We start from the raw sequence: 12,549 nt of genomic DNA on the forward strand, positions 1-12,549 counted from the left end.
AGCTCCCGGTCTTGTTTTTGCTGACTGTATAGAGCTTCTCCATCTTTGGCTGCAAAGAATATAATCAATCTGATTTCAGTGTTGACCATCTGGTGATGTCCATGCGTAGAGTCTTCTCTTGTGTTGTTGGAAGAGAGTGTTTGTTATGACCAGTGCATTTTCTTGGCAAAACTCTTTATTAGCCTTTGCCCTGCTTCATTCCGTATTCCAAGGCCAAATTTGCCTATTACTCCAGGTGTTTCTTGACTTCCTACTTTTGCATTCCAGACCCCTATAATGAAAAGGGTATCTTTTTTGGGTGTTAGTTCTAAAAGGTCTTGTAGGTCTTCATAGAACCGTTCAACTTCAGCTTCTTCAGCGTTACTGGTTGGGGCATAGACTTGGATTACTGTGATATTGAATGGGTTGCCTTGGAAACGAACAGAGATCATCCTGTCGTTTTTGAGATTGCATCCAAGTACTCCATTTCGGACTCTTTTGTTGACCATGATGGCTACTCCATTTTTTCTAAGGGTAGAGTAGGGTAAGTGTATTCTTCCTTTACAATACTCATTCTACCACCTATTCTCTAGACCCCATAGCCTCCCTACTTTTGTGGGCCAGGTGTTCTCAGTTTTATCCTCGCTTATTTCCTCTTGCTTACTGCAGTATGTCTAAACTGTGGTCTTCGCATTACCTACCTTACATTCACCTGGGGAACTTGGTAAACACAGATCCACTCAAACCTACCCTAATCAGTAGCTCTGTAAGGCACAACTCAGGAGTCTTCCTTATCTGAATGTATTTGACAATACTTATTGCATCATAAATTTTGAGAACCAGTGTGATATGCTATCTTTTCTGCATGCTTACTACTTCTCACTTGTTCAAAATAACTTGACTCTTCCCCTCTCTGTTTTTATTCCATCTTTCTTTGCCCTTTCACAAAAAAGTTCTTTGAAGGCATTGTTCATAGTGGGTTGCAGAAGAGACTAAAAATCACCATCTTTAGAAAGGCTTTCCTTTCTAAGATACTAGAAATGTTCTCCCAGGTCATGATGACTTCTTGGTTATAACTCAAAAGACTTTTTAAGCTTTTCAACTCTTCTGTAACTAGATTTCTGCAACGTTTGCCTCTGATCTTTACTCGCTTGGCTTATATTTTTCTTTTTAGATTTCTTCTTACTGCTTTATCCTATCCCTTAGCCTTCGACTCAGACTTATCTGGGTATCTCTTAAATATTGATATATCCATGGTTCTGTATCTGACAGAATGAGTTCAGCTTTAGGCTTGGCTTTCTTCATCGAAGCCCAACTCTTTCTTTCTCTGTCTTTGTGAACAATACTATAATGCCTCCAGATGTCAAAGTAATCACTAATTCTTTCCTTTCTCTCAGAATACATACAAGACTATTTTATATCTACTTTTTTTTTTGGCCATAGCCACAATTTTAGGCAATAGCACATGCACTATGCATAAGCCTACTAAATTGTCTTGTTCCCCAAGCTTGATCCTCTTCTAATGCTCTTCTCTATGGTCAACCAACTTTTGTTCTAAATATCAAATGTGATTATGTCCCATCCCCTTTAAAAACACAAAAAACAAAAAACTGTTGCCATATACCAACAAATAGAAGATGAAGTTTTTGCAAACATACAATTTAAAATATCAAATGTCTAAAAATAATGATGTGCAACATCTCTACAGAGAAACACATTATTTAGATAAAACAGATAAGACATAAATAAATTAAGAGTGCATGAGTGCTAAGTTGCTTCAATCATGTCTGACTCTGTGCAACCCTGTGGACTGTAGGCTGCCAGGCTCCTCTGTCCATGGGATTCTTCAGGCAAGAATACTGGAATGGGTTGCCACGCCCTCCTCCGGAGGATCTTCCCAACCCAGGGATTGAACCTGCATCTCTTACATCTCTTGCATTGGCAGGCAGGTTCTTTACCACTAGGGCCACCTGGGAAGCCCAAATTAAGAGTATACCATGTTAATGGACTGGAAAGTTTAATACTTTACAAATTTGTCATTTCTCCCCAAATTGACCCATTCTCTGTCTTCTTCCCTTGTGGGAACCCCAATTTTTTATATAGTAGACCTTCACTGAAACATGTTTTAAAAGGTGTGCTTCCAGAAAATGAAATGCAACCTAAAGGAAAAACTGCAAAGCAAGACACAGTGATAGCTAAAGGAACTGACAAATGACAAACATCAGGGTACAAACAAATAAGAATTTATTACATAAAATATTATACTTGTTATTTAAAACTTATTTGAAACATATATAAATAAGTTAGAGCTAAAGAGGGAAACATTAGATCTGAGGAAATATGATATTTAAGTATTTTAAGAATTTGTATGTTTCAGGTGATGAATAAGCATATTGATTAACACTGGACTTTTCAAAGTAATGTGTGTTTTTAAAATTTAAGACTGTTTAAAGAAAAGAATGAGAACACAAAACTTTCAAAATATTATTGGAGCAATAGGATTTTTAAATAAAACTCAATCTACTAAAAGTTTGAATGGAGGGGGAAAATGGAGTATGGGAAAAAAACAGGATAAACAAAAATCACAAGACAGGATGGCAAAAATGGATGATGAATGCATCAGTTTAACTGAATCTGAGAGTAAATTAAAAATTAAGCTTGGTTTAAGTAAAATGCAGCAATACTCTGTTTTAAAAAGACATACTTAAAACATAAGCATACAGAAAGATTACAAGCCAATGGAAAGTAAAATATTTCCTACACATGCCATAATCTGAAAAATGTTTTATTGCAGTGGTCAGGGCTTCCCTGATAGCTCAGTTGGTAAAGAATCCACTTGCAATGCAGGAGGCCCCAGTTCGATTCCTGGGTCGGGAAGATCTGTTGGAAAAGGGATAGGCTACCCACTCCAGTATTCTTGGGCTTCCCTGGTGGCTAAGCTGGTGAAGAATCCACCTGCAATGCAGAAGACCTGGGTTCGATCCCTGGGTTTGGAAGATCCCCTGCAAAAGGGAAAGGCTCCCCGCTCCAGTATTCTGGCCTGGAGAATCCCATGGACTGTATAGTTCACGGGGTCATAGAGACTTGGACATGACTGAGTGACTTTCACTTTCAGCAAAATCTTTCTGTAAAGGGCCAGAAAATATATATTTGGGGCCATATGTCACAGCTACTGAATTCTGTCATTGTAGCAAGAAAGCTATCACAGACAATATGTAAACAAATACACATATATACATTGTAAGAAAACTTTATTCACAGAAATAGTTGGCATGCTATATTTAACCAACAGGTCATAGTTTGCTGATTTTTGTTCTATTGAAAGGTCATAATCATGGGCCTAATCAATGTGCAAATAAATATGATGATAAATCAGGACATCATGATTTTGCAGGAAAAGTCAATCTCAGAAGCTTGAATAGGTATTCAGAAAAAATAGAGAAGGAATTGGACAAAGATGGTAGATAATTTGACTTTTTTATTATCCATCATTAACCCATACTTCGTTTACCCCTCATTCCACCTTATACTTCTTCTAGACAAGGTAAAAATTAAAACATAGGCTTGAAAGAGTGATTTCAGATAGCAGATGATCCAGAGTTTATGAGACTAGAATCCCTGGAAACTGCAAGATGGAATGGAAGTGATGTTATAGCTACATTACTGGAGCAATTCTTCTGTAGCCACTTTTGTTATGAGAGTGAGATAAGAGTATGGGTTCACTGCTTAGCTTTCTCAAAATAACTGATCCCACTAGCATTTATGAATAATTATATAGGAAATGATTATATATAGGAAAAGATACCAATCACCTTTTATACTTTAGTATTATAATCATAAACTAAAATAGTATGCAAAGTAGTTTATTATTACTTAATTGTAATTTGTACCACTAGGTGGCACACATCTTAAATTGTATCTACCCAGGATGGTGACGGCAATGGCACCCCACTCCAGTACTCTTGCCTGGAAAATCCCATGGACGCAGGAGCCTGGTAGGCTGCAGTCCATGAGGTCGCTAAGAATCGGACGTGACTGAGCAATTTCCCTCTCACTTTTCACTTTCATGCATTGGAGAAGGAAATGGCAACCCACTCCAGTGTTCTTGCCCAGAGAATCCCAGGGACGGGGGAGCCTGGTGGGCTTCCGTCTATGGGGTCGCACAGAGTCAGACACGACTGAAGCGACTTAGCAGCAGCAGCTTAGCAGGAGGATGGTGACAGAGAGGTTGCAAACTGAGAGGGTCTGACTCTGGCCCAAGTGTGTTTTGATTGGCTAATCATGTTTTCAAAATTTTCTATTACTGGTTAACGTTTAAGATTACAGAATTCCACATTATAAAGCTGTATTTTTTGTTTCAGTTGGAAAAATATAATTTAACACTTAAATGTATTTTAGAAATATAGATGTAAAGTTAAAAGAGAAGAAATACAACAGGAATCAGGATCTGGTTTCTGTATTATAGAGCGAATTCTTGAATTAATGAAATAAAGGAGTCTTACAGCAAGATAAGCAGCAAGATAGTATAAAAAGATTAAAAAAAAAATGCCCAGCAAATGTCAGCTGACTGGGTCCACCAATGGATTAAACACTTTCTGCAGATTCATGCATTAAATTCTCAAAATCATTCTATGAGGTGTGTTGTTTCCCTCCTATTATACAAAGATAAGAAAGGTGAGACCCAGAGTTGAATAAGTTCTGAAGTCACAGACAGTAAGTGGCATGACTGTGTTTAACTCTAGGGAGTTCAAGGCAAAGTCCAAGATTTTACCATCTACTCTAATAAGGCTCTTGCTGCAGAAAGATTATTTGGTGATTGGCTTGAGATGTAGTTAGGTTTGCTTTGCCAGCTCTTATCAAATCTTTCTGAGCCCTCAAGCTGACTAGTCCTAATTTTCCCTGTTGAGTGAGAAGATAACTCCTGCCTGGAGACAGTAAATGAGCACATCTCCTCCTTCTCCATTGTGACCAGGAGGGAAGTACTGGTTCCCTCTCAGACAGTGCCTTGGTTAATACAGATTGCAGTCATCCTTGCTCTTCTCTTTGAAGGATTCTCCTTCCTCTAAGACCCCTAATCTCCCAGGGCTGCTTAGTCCATCCACAGAAAACCAGAAAACCTGCTTCCTCAGTGGTGAAGGCCTTTCTTTTTCACAGTTGCTGCCACACGGTGTCGCTGTTGAAACACAGGGAACACAGCCACCCAGGTAAAGTCCCTGCTGCACACTGAGCCCCAGGCCAATACTGCGACTGGTGACCACTGCAGAAAATCTTGGTGACCTACAAGCACTGCCACCATTCATAGTTTATCTGTCAGCAGTTTCTCCACAGGAAGAAGGAATCTCTCCTTAGTGTCACTGTCAACTGTGATAGTTCTATGCAGGCGTGAACCCCTCACAAAACTGGTCTAACTGGAAAAGAATGTGCTTACAATGTGGGAGACTTGGGTTTGATCCCTGGGTTGGGAAGATCCCCTGGAGAGGGGAAAGGCTACCCACTCCAGTATTCTGGCCTGCAGAATTCCATGGACTGTATAGTTCATGGGGTCACAAAGAGTCACACACAACTGAGTGTCTTTCACTTTCAAGAGATTATTTGAGTCTACAATTAAAGCCATTTTTACAAGATCCATGCTTAATCCCCAGAGTAGTTGAATTTGGAAGGATTTTCAGTCTCGGCCATGTAATTGCTCAGAATTACCCCTCCTCCCTCCCATTTTCTTTAACCAATCTCTAATGTGAAAGAACTTCCTCTCCATTTCTGACTCAATGACCATCTCCATTTTTATTCAATGAAGAATACCCTTTATGATAACTCCAGTACTCTTGCCTGGAGAATGCCAAGGACAGATAAGCCTGACAAACTACAGTCCATAGGGTCACAAAGAGTCGGACATGACTGAGCAACTGAGCACGCATGGTAACACCTAACCTTGCCACAAAAGCAAGCTACAATGTAAATCCCTGAAAATCTTTCTACACTCAGAGAATTACTCTGAATGGATTAGATCACTCTGTAGGATTAGAGCAGAACATTTTGGTTTCAGATGCTTGGATGTGGACCGACTGTGTGAAGCATATTCAGCAGCTCATGTCAAGACAATGGATCCTCTAAATCCCTTCTTGCTAGAAAATAACTGATGTCATTATTATGCTAGGGATGCACGCAATTGAACAACAAATGATATCCAAAGTTTCCAATTCAGTAAAAAATTTGTCTTTTAATTCTACCGTATACCAATGTTCTTTTTAATTTTCTATACCTTTAAGTAGAGATTTGAGATGAAGAATAAACATGAAGAGAATGTTGAAGACGTATTTGAGGATTATGACATGATCACAACAAGAAATGACACTGAAAAATTGTCCATTAGGTTCCGGTCATATAGTATTATAGACATGCAGTCAACTCTCAAGCAACCAGAGAAGAGAGAAATTCACAAATAACCCAGACAAAGGTGAAATAAACTAAGCATCATCTTCTATTGCTTCCCAATGGCCTGACTTCCACCATCCTGTAAGCAGCCTTCCCTGGGTTTGGTTCTGATTCATCTAAACCTGCCATGGCTGCTCTGGCCCTCTATGGGAGTGGGAAGGGTGTTCTAGTGAACATCAGTGGCAACAAATAACAGCCATTACCTAATTTCTGAGTCCTGTTGCATTGTTACCATAGCTAGTTAGGGATTTGATTTACTCTATCCCAGGGTGATTGAAAAGTGCCTGTATTTTAGTGTCTAAAATCTTCCAGGAGGTAGAATTGCATATCCTTTCTTGTCAATCAGTCCTAGAGGTAATTAGCCAGGAAAGCATTTTTTAAATTAGTACAATATCAATTAATTTCTCTATTAATTATAAAATATGATTTCGTGAGAGGCTATTTATCTTTAAAATAGAAGGTGTTAAGTAAGTAATATTTTTTACATCAATGATGGAATCCATTCCAAAGCAAAAAGGAAAAGTTTAGAATTATAGAAAGGTCTACAGGTCATGAGATTCAAGCTTTTGGTATTTTTACTTACATATAAGGAAGTTCATTGCATTCAACATTAATCCTCTCATCTATTAAATGAAGGGATTTACCAGTGATTGACCTCAATTGAAGAGTTAGTTACTTGGGTGAGAGAAAAAAAAAAAAAAAAGCTAAAATTCCTATCTAAGGCACTTTCTGTTACCCCATATTGAATTAGAACTAATCAGTCACTGTCTTTTAAAACCACCCCTCCACCCCCATCCCCCCACCACAGAAACCCAATGATATTCCACATTATAATTCCAGGATACAGCTTTTAGAACACTTGGCTGGAGCTTAGAAGGAAAGTTGCTGGAATTGTGGCTATTCTCTTGTGGTTTAGAGGCAATCCAAATATCAGTTGCGTGTTGTTATATTTCAGTTCTCAAAGACTGTGATGGGATCCCATGTTATGATATGCTTCAAATAAAAACAGAGAGACCTCCTTTCTGAGGCTGTGGGATGACACGCAGTTTTGTGCCACTTCATCAAAACTTGGTCTTTTGGCCAGAGTACTTATTACAAAGTGCAGTAAAGCAGAACAAAACCACAGAGAAACATTAGAGCTCTCCCTCTCTTTCTGAATTAGTCTGAGGAGAGGACTTTCCTTCAGAAACAAACATTTCTGCCTCAATGCTCACTATGCCCAATAGCTCTGTCTCACTGGATGAATTGCCCATGGGATTTTACAAGGAAGACACCTGACTGAGTTTCAGAATTGGGGAAATGTACATTTTATAGCTTCTTTCATTGAATGTCCTCCCTTCTTTGAATGGGAACTGTATTATCAAGTTATCTTTGGTTGTGGGAACTGAATGGGCAGAGAGGTATTCAGACTTAGCCTAAGTGACTTTAAGGTGTGGTACAGAATATAAAATGAAGGTGTCCTTTGACAACTAGAAAAAATAAACTGAGCAAAACTAGAATTCTGGAATCAGAAAAATCAAAATAAAGGAATTTATTGTGTGCGGAGTTAACTAACATACGCAGACAAGAGTTCTAAAAGTTCATCCCAGCATTCCAGTCAATTCCTGTTACCACCCTGTTGGTTTGGGTTCATCTTGTTACCATTCTACTGGTTGTCTTTCCATCATTCTGTGATCCTGAGATGGTTAAGATGCTGAGAAGGATTTCAACTTAACTTTAAAGTTTTCAATCTTTATTTTCCCTTATTCTTAAAAAAAACACACAAATATTTAATTTGGCTAGAACTTCTATTACATAGTTGCCTGAGGTCTTGTTGGAGCTGAAAAGTTGTGGAAAAAATCAAAGCAAGCTGTGCTTTTTGTTTCTGAATTATTAAACATTTACATCTGACTGGTCACATAGTATTGTTTCTCTAAAAGTACACACCATTGATTTGAGCAACAGAGTTTGGTGTCAACAATTTGGAGGATGCCTCTTTCTATCAGAAGGTATATTTTAGGTCCAAATCAGCTAAACTTTGCCAATAGGATAGAAAATTTAAGTATAAGGGTTGACTTTTTTAAAAGCTTACTTAGATGCATAGAGTACATAAACACTCTAAGCCAGCAAAGAAAATGATGTGTTTATGACACTATTATTGAACTTCACCAGCCCAGTTCAAGATATGTTAAAAAATCACTTAGACTGGCAATGGATCTTGTTTCAGTTAAACTTTCACCTTATTTTACCCTAAGTTTAGAGCATCAGTCCTGAAGGAAGAGCCTAGAAAATCCTAATGATATTATAAAGTTATCCAAGAATAAAAGAACACTACCATAACTCCTACTCTTTTGGGATCCAAAGGTCACATGCTTTTAGGGTTGAAAAAAGTTCATAAAGGTTTCAAAGATAACAGACATGTAACCAAAACAGAAACCAAGTACAGTGTACTCTAGCTTCTGGGAGAGTTGTAGGTAATAATATTTAAGGCTACAATGGAAAACCAAGGTAAGCTCTAATAGTCCGCTCTAGAAGAAAAATCATTTATCTGTTTTCTTATTGCCACTTTCCAAAGACCTTTTCATGAATATTCCACAATTTGCATACTTGGCAGATTGGGAAATACAGTGGTTATCCACAGTAGCTAATTAGAATAGCCCAAGATTTCCATTTTTTCCATAGTTCTTCAAAACCTCTAAGCTAAGTCATCCTCTCTCTGACGTATCTTTAAACACTGCACCTAGTATCAGATTATTCCATCACATAGCATTTTGTTAAAATATACTGAAGCAAGTATATAATATGATATTTCCTGTGGTACAATATTCCCACCTTGCAAATATCTCCACCAGTGGTTGCTCATCATCACATATGTTTGAATGGTAATTGAGGGCCTGTCTAATAGATTAGCTTTCCCATTTTTCTGCATAGTCAGCTCACCCCAGGTTCCCAGAGATAGCTGCTTTTAACCAGATTTCCCTTAAATAATAAGATAAAAGGGGCGGGAGTCAGAAAAATGGTGAATTAATAACCACTGTGCTGCTTTTTACCCTAGCACTGATCTGGGGCATTGATGAAGAGATAGTTATATGTGATAGAAGTAATCCTTTGGGTCTTCATCTTCTGTCCTTAAGCCCAAAGATGACTGTGGTTCCATTTTGGCCTCAAGAATGTGTTTAGGTCTCAGAAACATAGATTCCAATATTCCAGACCCTCACCACAACCTCCTGACCTTCCATTTTTCCAAAGATCTCCTCGTCTTTATCCCACAGACCTCCCTCCTTAGTTCCTCATCTCCCCTCTCTCAAGTGTATGTGCCCTCACACCAGCAACTTGACTACCTAGTCCAAACCTCAGGCTTGGTCTGCTCTCTACCTTCTCACCAGCACTTCAGTTTACTTATACTCTATCCTCCTGTTATACCCAGTATGCATGTTCCCTGACCTCTGGATAAAAGACAAGGAATAATCCACCTTTTCTCCTACTTGTCGCAGGGGCTGAGGCACACAAGTCTGAAAATTGATGAAATCACACTTTGAGGCATGGTTTCATAAGACCTGGGCACCTCCTATCTGCACTCTTGTTAGCTAATGGAAGTTGGTGATGGACAGGGAGGCCTGGTGTGCTGCAGTCCATAGGGTCGCAAAGAGTTGGACACAACTGAGCTACTGAACTCAACTGCAGTTCTGGGTTCACAGTAACCCAAACCCTTCGAATTTGCTTCCCAGGTGACTCAGAGGGTAAAGAATCTACCTGCAATGCACAACATGCAAGAAACATGGGTTCGATCCTTGAGTCACAAAGATCCCTTGGAGGAGAAAGTGGCATCCCACTCCAGTATTCATGCCTGGAGAATCCCATAGACAGAGGAGCCTGGCAGGCTACAGTCCATGGGGTCACAAAGAATTACTTACTTAATTTAGCTCCCTACTCCCTCACTGTTTTGTATCATACCCTTAACTTAATCATTGGTTATATCTCAAATGTTCTGGTTTCTGGAACCTTCTTCTTCATCTGCACTAAAACTTCCAGGCATCAGGGTGTCGTCATAACCCTCTTGGAGATACAGAAGATGATTACATACATTCTCTGATGTGATTTTTGTCCCTCTGAATTCATTCTCCACAAAGCTTACAATCACTTTTCTTAGATTTAACACTGGTTACATCATGCTCATGTTTAATACCCACCAATTGTTATCTATAGAATAATGTCTGGGCAACTAATTATGTTACTTCTTCATGATCTAACACTCACTACCCCTTCAGTTATAAATGTCATGATCCCCTGCCTCAAACTTGATATCACTACGGCAACATCAAACAGATGGTCTTTCCCAGATTCTTGAAACTGTTTCTCCCCTTGTTGCCTTTGTTCATGTGATATCTTTTTCCTTTTTTGTTTTTGAAATGAAAGGTTTATAGGGGGCGTATCTGGTAGAAATTGTGATTGTGGAAGCTTTTAATAAATAGTAGGAATGAGAAGTAAATCTCTTCTGATAACTTTCCTTAATTTTGTCCTCCAGGATTCAATTATATACAATCCCTCTTTTACTCTGTTATCTTTTTCTAGAAAATGAAGTAGTTCAGCTGTTCTGAGATGTCTGGTAAAGTCCAGATCCTTTAGCATTTGTGGAAAGATGATAAAAATTACAAGGAGTAAAGAACTAAAGGAAACTATGGCAGATTTCCAAGAACAAACATCTCTGCTGTAGTAGCATGTGCTACTAGTGACCTTCACATCACCCTCTGATGGTCTACTTTCCCACTGCCATGTTGTGAATTATTACAGTGTTGGGTGCATTGTGAAATTAGGAGCCAATGTCAAGAAGTGGCAATGGGAAAAGGGTTTGGGGTGATGTTTATACATCTTGATCTAAACATATTCTTTCAACCAAGTCTGAAGTGTTGTGAGGAGCTGGTGTCACCTGGGGCTCATTTTCAATCCTAAATATTCATTAGAAGGACTGATGCTGAAGCTGAAGCGCCAATACTTTGGCCACCTGATGTGAAGAACTGACTCATTAAAAAAGACCCTGATGCTGGGAAAGATTGAAGGTGGGAAGAGAAGGGACGACAGGGGATGAGATAGTTGAATGGCATCACTGACTTGATGGACATGAGTTTTAGCAAGCTCTGGGAGTTGCTGATGGACAGGGAAGCCTGGTGTGCTGCAGTACATGGGGTTGCAAAGAGTCAGACACGACTGAGTGACTGAAGTGAACGGAACTGGGGTTCACTTGAATATGTCATTGTCTTTGTAGAACCAGATAACAGGTAACTGCAAGTTGGATCTGTCTTCCCTTTTATTAAGTTTCTCTTATGTCTCATAGGGATCATGACTCTGGAAGGAGTCTGTCTAACGTCTTTTGTCTGAAACTTCCTACCTCCTTTTCTGTATCACATGCCATTAGTATCTGTCTCAGGGAGATACTGGGGGCAGGAGGAGAAGGGACGACAGAAGATGAGATGGGTGGATGGCATCACTGACTTAACGGACATGAGTTTGAGTGAACTCCGGGAGTTGGTGATGTACAGGGAGGCCTGGCATGCTGCAATTCATGGGGTCGCAAAGAGTCCGACACGACTGGACCGTCTCAGTCTTACTCTTGTTTCTGTGGCTGTGGCGAAAGTCTGTAAAGACTTTGTCTTGTGTCTTACTAACATAACTAACACTTCAAGTGCCTACATCTTCTGTCCAAGGCTTCTTGTTGCTATAGCACAGGACACAACGACTCTGCACGCCTGCATTTGCAGCTCAGAAGCTCTGGAGCTTTAGTAACCAGTCAGGGAACTCTGAACTAATGGGGGTCAGGAATTGATGGATGATCACTTCTACTACTGCTCGCTGGAAGGATAATTCTGAGAGGCATCTGCACTTCCTTAGGGACCCAGCCCCAGTAACTCATGGAGATGGATCTACACCATTTGAGCAGGCAGCAGTAGTATCTGTGCCTAGCAAGAATGAGTGGTGAGAAACAATTAAAAAAAAAAAAAAGAATAAGTGGTGAGGATTTCTGCTAAGAATTAGGTTGGTGCCACACCCTGTGTAATGTTCTCCCCTTGAGTGTGGGTTGGGCCTAATGATTTGGATCTAATGAGTAAAATACTTCCATTGATTAGATTATAAAATTGTGACTTCTGTATTGTTGCTAGACTC

General features: G+C 39.4%; 1 long non-coding RNA gene across 2 annotated transcripts in view; it reads right to left on the bottom strand.

Moving 5' to 3' along the window:
* LOC104989720 overlaps positions 1-12,549 on the bottom strand; it is a 185,629-nt gene that overhangs the window by 148,478 nt on the left and 24,602 nt on the right. The window lies entirely within an intron of this gene.

This window comes from Bison bison, unplaced genomic scaffold (assembly GCF_000754665.1).
Source record: "Bison bison bison isolate TAMUID 2011002044 unplaced genomic scaffold, Bison_UMD1.0 scf7180017864162, whole genome shotgun sequence".
NCBI lineage: Eukaryota > Metazoa > Chordata > Mammalia > Artiodactyla > Bovidae > Bison > Bison bison.